The sequence below is a fragment of the Anneissia japonica genome, unplaced genomic scaffold (genome assembly GCF_011630105.1).
Source record: "Anneissia japonica isolate Jap-2015-1 unplaced genomic scaffold, ASM1163010v1 scaffold59322_len597_cov88, whole genome shotgun sequence".
Classification (NCBI taxonomy): Eukaryota; Metazoa; Echinodermata; class Crinoidea; order Comatulida; family Comatulidae; genus Anneissia; species Anneissia japonica.
Window position 1 is genome coordinate 1 of NW_022757811.1, and position 574 is coordinate 574.

A 574-nucleotide genomic window follows, 5' to 3' on the forward strand; every position below is an offset into this window, starting at 1 on the left:
CTATCTTCATCTATCTATCTCTCTCTATCTGTTTCTATCTCTCTACTCGAGATCTCGATCTCTAAAGATGAAATTTTTATCACATGTACAAATTAAATTTTTACCACATGTACATAAACATAGTCTGAACACATTTCTGAAATTTCATAAATTTCGAAAAATTGTAAATATTTTTCTACGGCGATTTTTATTTCGATTTTTTAAATTTAACTTTGATGCTTTTTGAAAATTCAAATGACGATAAAAAAATTTTTTGCTATGGAATCGTTCTATTTATTGGTTAAAAACTGTATTTTAGTGAAATATCATTCAATGAGCTCGATGATCGAAGTGTTGCACTGTTGGTGCACCCTTGTCTATGGCCATACTACCTTGAAAACACCGGTTCTCGTCCCATCACCGAAGTTAAGCAACGTCGGGCCTGGTTAGTACTTGGATGGGAGACCGCTTGGGAATACCGGGTGCTGTAGACATCATTTATTCTTTTTCTAGAAAATTAATTTTACCAACAGTAGCGCATCCATAGCTCTTATAATATTTTCCTAATGCAGGCGTCACTTTGAAGCCTGGACCC

The 574-nt window shown here is 34.7% G+C and overlaps 1 non-coding gene across 1 annotated transcript; it reads left to right on the forward strand.

Moving 5' to 3' along the window:
* Positions 1–354: 354 nt before the first annotated feature.
* On the forward strand, positions 355–473 carry LOC117124883. Its single transcript, XR_004448038.1, has one exon. It is a non-coding gene; the product is annotated as a 5S ribosomal RNA (ribosomal RNA).
* The last annotated feature ends 101 nt before the right edge of the window (positions 474–574 follow it).